Genomic DNA, 13,293 nt, shown 5'->3' with positions numbered 1-13,293 from the left:
AAATTATAATTGATTTGCATATAAAACAGCCACACATTTAATCGGCGACAAATGTACAAAGACGCTTATTGTGTTTGACAGCATATTTTCAATATTACCAGCTTGTTTATGCTACAGCTTAATTATTGGAAATGAGAATTTTAAGTGATATTTTGTAACTTGTTGGCCATGAATAACTAATTATGAATGCTATGTAAATTGAAACTCCTATGGTTATTTATTTTAAGAATTGTATGGATATTTATGATTGGATAAATTCGTGTATGATAATTAAAATCTATTGTATGAATGAACCCACACCTATAGGCACTTTTCAAAACTCAGAATTTCGACAATGCGAAACAGGAGGACAAGGCGATCAACTACCTGGCTTTATTCCAAGACACACCTAGACATGGGCGAGACTTTGTCTTGGTAATGGCATCTGTCAAGCTTGTCTACCTAGAAATAAATACAATGTACTTGAAATGAATTTTCACGTCTTCGTAGAGTCCATAGTGTGAATGAATAAAGAGCCCTTTGTATCTAGCAACCAGCTAGACGATTAAAGCCCTCAACAATCTACAACATGAAAAATGATGAAGAGCAAATCTCCATTGTAACATTATTATACCAGAATATTCCATATTAGTTTCATATGGAAATACATGTAATTCACCATTTCTTTAGTTTAGGTATAAAGACTTTGTTGCCTCGAAAATATTGCACTATTTTTAGCACCGTCCCACAGTTTGCACTGTAATAACACACTAGAATAGCTTTGACCATTGTTTGTCGGTTTTTCAGTACTGAGAATGGCGGGCTAAAAGTGTTCAGTTAGCTCCTGCAGGACTGCGGTGATTTGTTACTGTATGGTTTCCAGTGATGTCTGCTCATTACAGCGATTAGTAAATTGGACAAATGCGCCACTAAATGAAACTTAATACAGAGTTCCTGAGAGACGGGGGCGTTTCCTGTGAAAGGAAGTTAAAACTGCTCTGAGGGTTCGATATAGCGTCAAAGGAAGTGGGTTTTGTCGAGTTTAGAAACACCAACGATATGTAAGTCATCAGCGCACATGTGCAACTTTGATCACGCGAACCAATGTCTAAGAATTAAACTCTTGACTGAGTATCAGCGTTGGGTCATTTATATTGAGACAGTGCGACTTTTAAAGATCTTTTTCAAGATTATGCGAAGCTCCTAGAGGAAATTGATAACTACAAAATATTTGCATTAAAAATAAGAATAATTCATGAACGTCGTTTTATTTTCAGAACTGGTTTTTAACAACCCTTTCAAGACTTGCTATTCTTTCGCTTGCTTCAGTTATAATAATTGTTTCCGGAATTTTCCGAGTAATGTGTAATTTGAGAATAGATAAATTTAATTTTTCATAAGTGGGTGACATTTTCTTTCTTCTTGTACTTAATTTATAGATGAATAAGCGCCACCTTTTTTCTAGGAGATGTAATTTTCAGTGCTTCTCAAAGTGATTTTCAAAGTATATGTCCGCCATTTTAGGACGACGTGTCTAAATACTGATGATTAATAATCGATACGATCTTGTGTTGACGCTTGTTAAGGTAGTTAGCGCCTCGAAAGTGAAAGACTTAAAATTTTACTCAAAGCTTCCTAAATGACACTTTCAATCATTCCTTTACGAAATCGACAGTAAAAATCAGGTCTCACCGTGCAAAGTTTGGAACTAGCGAAAAAAAAAAAAAAATATTTTGCGACATTTGAAATTCAAAATGGCCACCATCCCTGTGTTAACTCTATGGAGGAAAATTAAATTTTGGATTTTCGAAAAACTAAGACACTGAAAGTTTTTCTTTCTCCATGCAAGAACTTTAAATGAGCCCCCTCAAGTGGTTGATCAGAAAAGATTTGTAGAAATTTGAGAGCCCGAAAATCTTTCCCTGAGGCGCGTTCTTACCTTAACAGTGACGTTTTATTACAGAGCGGTGGGGCTTGGTTCTATACTTAGGTCTAGCAGTCGTAGGTCTGCCTTCTCCATACTATCGGTGGTGCGGCTGCCGAAGGAAAATTGAGGGGGGAAGAGTGACAAATGCAGTATACTTTCAAATCGAGAGGGATGAACTGAGTGGGGGATGGCTAGGATTGTACATGCTATCTTTCGATGAAGGGCGCCCTGCGAGTTGCTTGATTGGGTAACATTTTTCATAGTCATCAGAAATACAAGTTCATCGATTCCTTTTTTTCAGAAACATCATAATTATCTGGAATATTTTTCAAAGATCATTCTTGATATCTCGTTTACATTCGCTCATTTCCACATTGATTTCGAGTTTTCAAGCTCTTATTACACGCAACGGTGAAAGATAAGGTAATTGTCAAGAGTGAAATAAGCTTCCTGTGATGTTAACGTCTCAAATCCTATTTTGAATAGACAACATTTCCAATATATTTGGAAACGCTGCTGCTAAGGCAACACTTTCTGTCATTTCAATTAAGGAACGGAAAGACATGGTGATTAGCTGTTATAAATATGCCCGTACAGTTCCATTCGAAGGGATGGCTCGAAATTTTAAAGTGGTGTTAACAACGATAGGCCTATTTCTTTTTGACCTTTCTCTCTAAAACCCTTTGCAAGCATGTTTATATTAGCTATTTTAACTATTTCCATTTGAACTCTTTGATTGTTGAGTCCCAATCTGGCTTCAGAAAACATCGCTCATGTCACTTGGCTCTAACTATTAAAACTGACGGATAACCTCTTCTCTAACATTAATTGATCCGGTCTTTCCAATGGTTTATTGTATTTGCATCTACGTCAAGCTTTTGATCTGGGTGGACATGATATTCTCATTGATAAGCACACTATCTATGGTGATTCAGGGTCATCTTTTCAAAGTTTTCGCTCTTACCTGGCAGACAGATCTCAGTTTGTTCACTATCTTGGACGTGAGTCGCAGGTAGTGGCGTGCTTCAAGGGTCTATAACCGCCTCCATATATTTTTTTAATTTTTAACAACGACTTCCCTATCACCCCTAAACGTGTGAGTTATATATATGTACTGACGACCAGACTCTGTGTTTCTGGTAATAGTGTTGATCGAGTTATTTCTCGTATGAACTAAATGTTGTCCCGATCTCATCGTGATTTCTAATTTTAATGCTATGGATGTCAATACGGAGAATACTACAAGTACAGTACTTTCTTTTTGTCCAAAAATTAGACATATTACTTACACTGAGGCCCCAGTTCGTGTCACAATACGTGAAGCAATTTTCTGTAAGGCCTCGTCTCACATCCTCTTAGGCGTTGCTTTTGATTCTTAGGGTTAGACATGATTGTTCCATCACGAACCATCTTCGTGACTTACACTGCTTGCCGATTGACATACGTATTTTCTATGTTACTGCATTATTGACATTCAAATCCGTGAATGGCGTCCCACTCCCTTACTTGACAGAGATTTTTCATCGAATTTCATAGAATACCCGCGTACCCGTGATGCCAGTCTTGGTAATTTGTGATACTGTGTATGTAACACGATTGGAACTAATTTGGGGTAAATTGGATTTTCATATTTTGCAAATTTCTCAAACAATCCACCACTCAACGCCAATGTTGGAAAGTATGAGATCCCAGTAACATTACAATGGATTTTATAATCATGTGTTCGCAGTCATTTCCCTTTGCTAATTGGACATGCTACTAAAAGACCTGTAACAAAATATTTCACTTGTAGTTCACGTACACCGAATAACACCGCATCTAAACTTAATCGAAGCAATTTGTATATCATGGTTGCTAGCTCTCCTTTCCAGCTGAAATTAAAGTGTACCGACTATACCTGGAAGCAGCTTCGAAACTAGTCACGCATTTGGATAAATTTCTCTTTCCTTTTTTTTTGCTTTCGGTCATATTTCTTTTCGATTCCAACTCCCGGCCTTCGGACTCAAGCAAGTCGGTGAAGTTTTCAAAGCCAGATCATTCTTCACGTTTCAAGCTTGAGGGATTTAATATTCAGAGAATATTCGAACATGTTCTCTTACCATTAACTTTGCTAAAAGCCTGCCACACTGCAAAGACCAGACTGACATTATTTTACACGGCTACAGCGATAGTCGCGAAATTGGCGGGTTATCTGTAACCATCATACTTCAACTAAATATCAGCGTCTTCTTAATACAAATTATGGCAGAGAAGATAACAGCCAATGTGTCTATACTTTGTTGTCTCATGTGAGTGTACTACCACGTGAATAGACCTTATGTACTATATCCTGTCGGCAAATATGAGAAGGTTCTATTACTAATGTAATGCGATAGCGTTTTCTTTGTGAACTCTCCGTTGCTAGGGATTTATCAAGCCAGTTGTTAACGAATAATGTGATTTAATGAGACAGAATAAGAAACTTGAAGAGACGAAAATTGGCTTTTACAAGTCTGATTCCTTACAAATTGACTTTTATAATTCAAGAAAAAATTAAGAAAAGTCAAAATAGAAGTAGGATTTCCTAAAAAAACTCTCTTATATAGATAGGCCTAAATGGAAATTCGAAAGAACCTCTCGATGCTAAATCACATAAAAAGTGACGACCCCAATTGATAATTCAGTCTGTTCTAGATTAATTCGATCATCCGCGCATTGTCTCAAGGAATGGTCACAGTCGCTTGTGGTTCGATACACGGTGATCGAAGTATAGGTGTTCGCTGGCTGGGTAGTCGGCTTGATCGATCGATCGTCTGCTAGATCAAGCGATAGCGTACACGTTGCTCTGCCCTCTAACGTTAGTTGCGGTTGAAGGCAGAGCAACAGTATATGCGATAGATTGACCGAGCAGATGATCGATCGATCAAGTAGAATACCCTGTCAACGAACGCCTCTGGATCGAATGCCAATGTAAGCATCAAAAATAGAAGAAGTTTGGAAACAGGATTCCTGTTTCTAAAAACAGCCGCAGCACATTTGAAAGTAGCAGTGCGGTGATTAACCATCTACTGTTAGTCCGCGATTGCATGAAACATGTCAATTCGGGTAAGGAGTGTGTGGCAACCGTTGTCGGAGAGTAGTTTCTTGTTGATATCACAAGTCCCCTCTGAAATCGTACCCAACATGCATAAAAGATCAATTGTGATGAAAAGACGACAGTAGGTATGAATTGAGAGATGAAGTGGAAGCTATCGATGCTGGTTTATTGAATAAATTGTGCCTTTTGGTGAGGGAAATCCATCCCCGAACTCGGCAATACGCGTACCTATATCGCGATCATTTTGTTTTCAAAATTCCTCTCTTTCTAAATTCTAATGCTTACTGGTAGTAGATTTCAATGTGGTGCTGTCGATTAAGTCGTCTTTGTTTCACTTTTCACATCAGATACTTTCGTACTGTTATTACTGGACTGACTGGTCTCCGTTAGGGAGCGTTCAGTTATTACGGCCAGGGATGGGCCGTCAAAGTCCGTGGGTCACCTTAAATTTGAAAACTGCAAAGGGGGAGTCATGCATGCAGTGTTCAAACAGCGCAGGGGCGGTGGTCACTTAATTTTCAAAAGTATCCGTCCAGTAAAAAAGCAGTTTCAGTGTTCAAAAATACTCTGGGAAATAAAAATGATTCATTCATGATTTCACTCTCTGACGTCATTAATCTAAATAAAAGTATAATTATCTGTAATTGAACATCTTGCTTTGGCAACTCTGAGGCTTGCAATGTCTTCTTGTAAATCGAGTCCACTAAGGGCAATGTACAGTTCCTATTACTTACATATTAGAGATATAGCAAGTTTTGTCAGAGAAAACATTTAACAGTTACCTGTAGACTACAATGAAAAGTGAAATAAAACTTTTAGGTGAAATTCCATATCGTAATTGTTGTCCACATCTGGACTTTCAAACACCCTATTTGAAGTAAGTACATTTATATCAATTGTCAAACACCCATAAAAGCACAGATTTAGTTAGTTTACCCTTGTAAAAATATTATTCACAGTTTTCTTATAGACTCCCATATGGTGAATCAACATTTTGGTGAAATTCCGAAAACAAATTTCTTGCACACACATCCACTTGTAACCACCCTAGTCTAATCAAGTACATTAAAATGAATTATCAAATTGCTATAAATACACATATTTAGCTAGTTTTATATTTAAAAAAGTACTGATAGTTTCCCCATGGACTCCCTTGTATAATGGATGGACATTTTTGGTTCAATTCCAAAATCAATTTCTTGTACACATAATATGCAATTGTAACCATCACATTGTAATCAAGTACAATTATGTTAATCATCAAACGTCTATATATGCACTAGTATGGCAAGTTTTTCATTAGAAAAAATATTCATAGTTTTATCATAGACTCCCATGTATAGTGGATGAACATTTTTCGGTGAAATTCCAAATCGAATTATTTGTACACATACGAGTTGAAACCACATATCCAATCAAATGTGTGTATGTCAATTATCAAACGTCTATAAATGCATATATATTGCTAGTTTTGTATTGAAAAAATAATACACAGTTTTCTCATAAACTGCCATGTAAAGTAAATCAATAATATCAATTAAATCCAAATATCAAATTTTTTGTACACATGTGCACTTTTTACCTGCCACTGCAAGCAAAGTACATTTACATGAATCATCTAGCATGTTTAAGTGTACAGATATAGATATTGTATGGGAAAATGTTAATAGTTTGCCCGTTATACTCCAATGTAATACGATTTGACATTTTGGGACGAGGCACCATATGAGCCACATTTTGCCTTCTAATATTTGAGCAAAAAATGATTACCCTCCCCAAAAGGCATGCACGAAATTTCATGATCCTTCAAAAATGCTTGCGCAAAAAAATTGCGAACCACCCGTAATTTCTCTCGGATTCCTTTGAGGGGGGGGGGGGTGTTAAAAATTATAGTAAGTCAGAACGGGAGATTTGTTAAGGGGTCATTTTTAAAAATCGTTTTTGGAGTCTATAGCACCCACACTCCAGAGGTGTTTGTGTGTGAAGCTTTACTAAGCAATGGGGATCATGAATTTTTGTCATCTTAAAAGGGGGGTTTCATCAATTTTTTGGTGCAATGGGTAGGGTGGTTCACTTATTTTGACCGATGCACAGGAAGAATTTGCCGGCCCTGCCCCGGCCATAATAGGCAGCCGTCTGGTCTTTCCAATAGTCGCTGGGAATAGGTGCTCCAAGATCGGAGAGAGTAGAGACTCACTATCTGAAAACACTGTTTTTCAGTTTTATAAAAGAAGTCGGCTCTAGTTCTAAATCCTCAATTTCCTCATCTTTTTTAAAATGCGTTTCTCGGGATAAACCGCGTCAAACCTAGGTAGCATCTGCTGTATGTTATGAACAGCCTACTTGGCGGTTTATTGTAAAAGGAAGGTAGAAGGCCTTCAAATATCGGCAGCAGCGTACTTCGCTAAACAAATTACGTAATGACGACTCGTTTTGTATAGTTCTTTTAGGCTGCGTTCACAAAAAATGGTTAGGGGGCTGGAGGAATTCAGGGGGGATTCGAACATTTTTGGGGTAGTAGAAGGGGGACTTGAAAATTTTTCTCTGCCTGTAGGGGGGACTTTGAAATTTTTTTATGTTTTACATTTTCCAATTCCAAGTTTTTGTAGGTGATTCAATGAAAACGAATACCATTTTTATGTCATCCAATTGTTTTAATTTTAGTAATCATTTAACAAAATCTAGAACCATTTTGTCATATTTCATGACTTTAGTACGAGCCTAGTAACAGGGCAGAAGCTGCAACCGTTGATGATTTTTGCAATATTTCTATGTAATATATCAACTTCAGTTTCTTGCTGTCTCCCTACAGCATAATCAAACACACAATATTAATTTGTCGACAAAGCCTGTATATATAAATATGTATCAGGTGATAGTTTAATCAGTGACAGTCAGTTGTCAGTGATACAAATGCATGGTACACATACACAGGCTGTGATAGCAAGCTGAATACTGGACAGTTCAACATGCTGTAGGGAGTAGAACAAGAACACAGTTGTATAAACTGAACAAAAATACTGTCAAAATTTGTCAAAGTTAATACAACCACTGCTTGCGGGCAGTGTCACTATCAGATACTGCCCTGCTACTGCAGTGTCACTGTCACTGCATACCTGAGCAGTGATAGAGATAGCTCTGACTCTGATGTACATGGTAGTTGAAGAAGAGTTTGTGTCAAATGACGCTCATGACAGTGAAACATACTTGTACACAAGATTAGGCCAGAGAGCAACACATGGAAGACCAGGAGACTTTCTGGCATATGAGAATAATATTAAAGAAAAAAGATGGGGTCACCATGTTCAATTTTCTAAATTTTCATAGTCACGTCATAAAATAATACAAAGTAAAACTTTGAACAGTAAAGACTAAATGAAAAAATATCTGACTAAATGGAATTATTTATTTTTAACCAAATTTGCCATTATTACACCCAAAATTTCAGAGATTAAAACATTTATTTCATGGAATATTTTAACCTTCCAATATTGTCAATTTTTAGTAGCATCTAATTCATATATGTCTTGTACTTTTGACAACAATTTTTGGTCGGTCACTGTGCTCAGCTTTTTACAATATGGCAATAAGCCAGAATTCACAATTTGCATACTCTCTCATGATTGTCATTTCGTGTGCTCTTCGGCAGGAGCAATTGACCTGGCCAGAGTTGGATTAACTCAAGTTGGCTTAGACTGATAAATCCAAAAAGTTCACTGATGCGTTTAAAAATGAATCAATATAAGAACTTGCCTTAGAAATATGACTTTACAAAGTACTAATAACAGGTAATGTTGAACATCTGCGAGCGGAATGGTGCAATACGTGTATATTTTGTCTGCGCGCACATCCTTTACAAATATCATTGCTGATAGTTGGGGGGGGGGGGGGGCACTTGAAATATTTTGATCAAATAGAGGGGGGCATTTGAAAATATTTTAGGGTATTGAAGGGGGGTCTGAAAAAAAATGATTTCAATCGCGATTCCTCCGCCCCCCCCCCCCAATCGTTATTTGTGAACGCAGCCTTAAAGGTTCCATGATGCTTATAATAGATTTCTCGGGATAAACCGCGTCAAACTTCGGTAGCATCTGCTGTATGTTGTGAACAGCCTACTTGGCGGTTTATTGTAAGAGGAAGGTAGAAGGCCTTCAAATATCGGCAGCAGCGTACTTCGATAAACAAATAACGTGATGGCGACTCATTCTGTATAGTTCTTTTACTGGTCCCATGATGCAGTGCGTGCTAGAGTACAGCGTACATAAACCATAGAACTTTTCAGGCCTGGAGTATATGCAGGTTATGTTAGCCATAGAACATTCTGGCAAGTTACATTCTGACCTTATATTAGAGTACCTACGGATACAATTACACGAGGCATTTTTGCATGGAAAACTTGTGTCATTTTGCATAAGAATCACTTGCACAATATAGAATCAGTATGTTTTTTGTTTTTATGAGTGTGTACACGATGTTTGATAAGGCTGCAGGAATGCATTGTAGGATAACCGGGAAAAGGTCCATAGAACTTGAAGATTTATGAGAACGAAGTGTCAATTATTTCATTGCGACCACTTTGTTCTCGAACCGGCGTCTGTGTTGCAACAACTAATTTGACACATTAAATCGAAAGTTTTTCGAGAAAGCTCAGAATCATCATAATACGAATTACTAAATATTTACAAATGTTAAAGTAGAATGCGCTTAAGAGACGTACATTCTGACTCTCAAACTTTTATATTATTCTTTCGGTCTACAACTATATAGTGACAGCTCAAACTGAAGTTCATTGAGTAATTTAAGTTTTCATTGTCTTATTTTGTGAAAATTGAAAAATGTTATTACCACATAGACTTCATCCATTGGCCACTTTAAATTTCAAGTGTCGATAAATATTGGGTAATTCGGTTCTCTAGTGCCAAATTTTAAACGATTATGCCCGATTATTATGTTTTATTTTAATTCGAAAGTGAATGGTTCAAAGTTTCCTTACTGAAAGTTTGAGCAATAGCTAAAGTCTTTCAAGAGGCGCTTTCTACTTTACCGTCAATGTCTCAACACTCAAAACGAACCTTGTATCAGTCGATGGAATTCAGTTTGTCTCGAGTTTTGAAGATTCCTTTATTGATACCATAGTAAAAAGTTTCCAATAATTATAAAATATCTTTCTTGGGTTTGAAGTGTAATGTTCAGCTAGTACTTTTTTGAACACTGATTGATAAACCATCATTTATCATATACCATGTACTATTGATCTGCAGAAGCGGATGGATGATTTTATAGAAGACATGAAAATATCTTGCTGCTACCTAAGAAGAACAATTATAAGGAATAAGTAAGTCAATAGAAAATTAGGAATAAAACAAGTAAGTAGAAATTATAAATTGACATGTTCACAGAGCATTCCTTAATCTGTAATCTAACATAAACCTTATTTTTTCGTTGAACAAAACAAATCACCCAATCATCGCATATAGCCCAATAATTGGCTTTGTTACAGGTATGTAAATTATTCTCTTTGATCGAATATCTGAAATGTTTTCGTATGAATGATTGACGGAATGTCTTACATGTCATGCATGTACTTGCCAAACTTTCCCCTTTCCTTATCAAAGATTTGTCGGGTTGCATGGAATAATCGCCGACGACAAAAAGAGCTTCCAATAATCTAGAAGTCTGCACATTGACTGGTTTATTTCAGTGTTTGTTATTGAGTTAATATTTCTGAACGATGCCGAAGGATAATATTAAAATGGATAAAAAAAAACAAAAATCGAATATGCATTTTTCTAAGTGCAATATAATCGCTAATGTCTGTTTAAAAAAACTGGCAAAATCCCATTACTGAAGACAGATTTATGACTGATTTTCTAACGCATAGGCGTAACATATTTGAAGTCACTTCCAATGCTACTGTTTTATCGACACGTTTTTACACGTGCGCGCACTTTTTTTTTCCTCTTATCTGGCTATTTTGGGAGTTTTAATTGGTTTAAACAAGGCGTTTCAGTGCTTGATAATCATACGTTTATAATTTCCCTCCTTGAGTAAGTAGACCAAAGCAAAGTCTTAATTTCTCGCCTCACGTCATCTCGCTTGCTCAGCTTTGTTGTACATGTATGGTATGTTTCCAAGTGTGTTATATATCTATCTATCTATCTATCTATCTATCTATCTATCTATCTATCTATCTATCTATCTATCTATCTATCTATCTATCTATCTATATATATATATAACAGACACACACACACACGCACACACACACACACACACATATATATATATATTTATATATATATATATATATATATATATATATATATATATATATATATATATATATATATATACATACATACATACATATAGGATCTTTGTAGATATCTATATACAGTGTAAAACCCTTGTAGCTGTTACTCTTGACATTTATTGACGTGAAGAACGCTTTATGTTTTCTCTGGTCTCTTTAATTCTACAAATTTAAAGGTCTACTACTGAAAAATTGGACAAGTAAATTTAAATTTTAACCGTTATTTTGTTTTCCCGCCAATTTTAAAAAATGGAACATTACGAAGAAAACAAAGCATATGATGTCCCAGTGGAAAATATTCAGCACTATGCATTATATTGTACTACTCTGTTGTTTCTGTGAAGACTCAAATGCATATATGCACAACGTACAGTGTTTTTGCTTTAATTTGCATGGGGGGCGCCATTTTATGTTTGGACAAACGTTTATTATTTATCTTACTTACAATTGCACATGCAGTCCAAGTGGGACAGTTTATTATACATGTATAAACACCCCTTAATGAGTACATTCCCACAAGTATGTTTTAGTTTGGAAGTCAAATCACAAAAATAATGCTAAAAGATACAGCTATTGTCTCTCTCTCTTTCTTAATCTCTCGATATATATATATATATATATATATATATATATATATTATATATATATATATATATATATATATATATATATATAATTCGAGTATATATATATATATATATATAGATATATAGATATAGATATAGATATAGATAGATAGATATAGATATATATAAGTATACAGATGTCCTTGTGGGAAATCACAATGCTCGAAGCTAAAAGCAGAGTAATATAAATAATAACACAAATTACTTCAAGTACAAAGTAATAATATCTGTAATATAAGTTTCATGCATCCTTCAGGGGTATCAGACGATCAATTATGAACAAGAAAAAAGTAAAGGATCGGGAAGAACTTCTTTTCTGTTTCTACTCTGCAAAGCTTGTTGAAGCACCCGCTATAGTTATTTATATGTACGAAACGCGCCGTTATTGTTTACACTTGAATTATAGCCGAAATTCACTCGTCAACTCTAACAAATGCAGTTGAAACGTGTACAAGCCGAGTTGACAAGCTGAATACTGTATATCAACATGCTTTTGACAGTAGAACAGGAAATTGTGGTTGACATGGAAAATATAACAATATTGACAAAAATCTAAAAAGTGTTACAGCTACTGGTCCTTTAAGTCTCATATATCTGTGTTCTATGGGAATCATCGCTATCAAAGCCAAAATAATCGCGCTCATTTCTGTTGTATGATTTTCAGTACTGAAAGAGCTGGTAGTTGCGAGAACTGTTGGACGATGAAGAAAGTTACCTACGTTGATTGAACCCAAGGAGGTGGACGAATCAGCTAACGGATTACATAAATTTAAAGCCACTCTTCCCGTTTATGCAATTATATCTCATTAGTCAGACGATACTGGAAACTTGAAATAATAAGGGTTTGCAAACATGCAATACTGTAAGAAAATGTTTTCTTTAGATCTTCATTAAAAGCTGAAAAACTCTGTAATTACTGCATCGCGATTTAGATTTTTGATGAAACTTCTTTTGTTGAATTCAATAGAATGGCAACAAAACTTAGATGTCAGCATTCTGACCATCCCTCCAAAAATATGCTGTTTTATCCCTCATTTGGTTTATAACCGACAAACTTTCCATCCGAGGAGAGAATTCGTCTCCTGACCAACACTTTTGAGAGTATAGAGGTACAATTGTGGGCTTTACTCTTTTTTTTCTATTAAAATGATGAAAACATTAATTGGGTATAACTGTCCAAATTTTCCCTACAATCTATAACTAATTGTCACCACATTACTCTATACCTGCCTTTAGCAAAGTCGGTTATAGCATCGCTCCTTATCATGGCATTTGATAGGTGGAAGCGGTGGCCACGCCCAGGTTAAACCATCAGTTGCAGTATCAAGCTTAGAGCGCCCTCAAGTAAACTGCATGAGAAATGTTTTGTATT

General features: G+C 35.9%; 1 protein-coding gene across 1 annotated transcript in view; it reads right to left on the bottom strand.

Annotated features, from left to right (window-relative positions):
• The window catches only part of LOC139115175 (uncharacterized), a 95,953-nt gene that overhangs the window by 38,489 nt on the left and 44,171 nt on the right, over nt 1–13,293 (bottom strand). The gene's annotated exons all lie outside the window — the stretch shown is intronic.

The sequence above is a fragment of the Ptychodera flava genome, chromosome 17, assembly GCF_041260155.1.
Source record: "Ptychodera flava strain L36383 chromosome 17, AS_Pfla_20210202, whole genome shotgun sequence".
NCBI lineage: Eukaryota > Metazoa > Hemichordata > Enteropneusta > Ptychoderidae > Ptychodera > Ptychodera flava.
Note: the sequence above shows the minus strand (reverse complement) of the source record. Positions and strands in the feature narration are given on the sequence as shown.